The sequence below is a fragment of the Hyperoodon ampullatus genome, assembly GCF_949752795.1.
Source record: "Hyperoodon ampullatus genome assembly, chromosome: 4".
Lineage (NCBI taxonomy): Eukaryota > Metazoa > Chordata > Mammalia > Artiodactyla > Ziphiidae > Hyperoodon > Hyperoodon ampullatus.
In genome coordinates, this window is record NC_136917.1 from 131728502 (window position 1) to 131730295 (window position 1794).

At 50.1% G+C, this 1794-nt stretch overlaps 1 pseudogene across 1 annotated transcript; it reads left to right on the forward strand.

Annotated features, from left to right (window-relative positions):
* The first annotated feature begins 688 nt into the window (after positions 1-688).
* On the forward strand, positions 689-1219 carry LOC307051296 (mitotic-spindle organizing protein 2B-like; annotated as a pseudogene). The gene has a single exon. The product of its transcript is annotated as a mitotic-spindle organizing protein 2B-like (transcript).
* Positions 1220-1794: the final 575 nt, after the last annotated feature.

Consider the following 1794-nt stretch of genomic DNA (forward strand, 5'->3'; position numbering starts at 1 on the left):
GGACATCTAGGCAAGTCCAGTGTGGACACAGAAGACCTTATCAGAATGTTTTGGACCAGAGTTCAACTCTGGAAGCCATCTCCCGGTAAAGATTAATTGGTGCCATTTTCTTCTAGGGCAAGTGAGAAAAGAAGGCTAAGGACAATGGGAAGTCTGACATCTGAAGGTCTTCTCTATTCCAGAAAAAAAGAGGAATCTGTGGAGGAGGCTAAGAAGAAATGGCCAGAAAAAGTAGAAGAATAATCAGGAAAAGTGTGAGGGTGGAGTCCAAGAAAGTGGAGAAAGGAAAGCATTTCAAGGAGGTCAAGAGCATCAGATGCTGTGGTGAGTGCACTGTTTTTCAGCAAGGAAGAAACCGCTGCTGACTTTGGCAAGAGGAGATTTGGGGAAGTAATGGGGGTGGAGGAAAGATTATGAGTGGAAACAATAGATTATGTTTTCAGTGGGCTGGTTGTAATGAGAAGAAAAGACATACAGAGGTAACTAGAAGGGAACATAGGATAAAGGGAGGTGTCTGTTCGACTAAGATGGGAGAGACTTAAGCCTGTTGACACTGAAGGAAGTCAGTTGATAGAATTTAACGATAATTGAGAATCATTCATTAATGACTCAAGGTCTGTAGGAATGTGGGAGGGATAAATGCAATGCCTAGTTGAATAATTACCAACTTTCACTGTGGTGAGAGGGAATGGGAATAGAGTTTTTTAAAAAAGGCAAGAATGCGGGCACGTACCCTCCGCCGTCTGCAGACGGCGGCGCGGGCGCGGGCGCGGGGCCCGGGCCGGGGGCGCCCCTGGGGCTGGAGGCGGGCCCGCAGATGCTGGCGCTGCGGCGGAAGAAGGTGCTGGGCGCCGAGGAGATGGAGCTGATCAAGCTGGGGCAGGCGGCGGGCGGCGCCATGGACCCCGACGTGTGCAAGATCCTGGTGGACCTGCTGAAGCTGAACGTGGTGCCCCTCGCCGTCTTCCAGATGCTCAGTGCATGTGCGCCGGGCAGAGGCTGGCGAGCGAGCCCCAGGACCCCGCGGCCGCGCCCCTGCCCACGCCCTGAGACCCGAGGGAGAAACAAAGGCAGCGGTGCCCTCGGCGGGGGAGGTCCGGCGCTGCCAGAATGCGGCGTCCGGGAAGGATCCAGCCAGAGGATGCCCCGCCAACCCAGTGCCACCAGGCTGCCCAAGCGGGGCGGGCCGGGGAAGAGCCCCACGAGGAGCAGCACCTGAGCGGGAGGCCTCGCATGGGCCCACCGCGGGCCGCCAGCCTCGCAGGCAGGCTGCTCCTCCCGTTGGTAATAAACCTCTTTGAAAACCTGAAAAAAAAGAAGAAAAAGGCAAGACTGCAAATAAGTTTGTTGACGAGAGGTAAAAAGCAGAGGAATTTTTTCCTGGTGATTTCTAATTTGGCTCTGGATAGTAAAATTAGGTACTAGAAGTTGAATCTGTGCAGAGGAAACGAACCAGAAAGGTAATTTGGAACTATAAATTACCTAAGAAATTCCCTACCCACCCTCCAGACTATCTCCAATGTGAAACAAATGTGAGTACTTGGAATCACTCAGGAAGTGACCTATAGAAGGGAAAATAACTTCTGGGGTCACCAAAAATATATATAAACCTAAACTGGCTCTTTGTAAAGATAAATTAAAATACAAACACAGATGCACACACACACACCCATATATACACATACATATGTATACACATACCATTTTAAAGTTTGAAAAAGGAGATACGGTAGAAGTCAGAAGAGTTATGCAAGAATATTTTGTGCACTCCATGGTAATAAACTGAAAATCTAG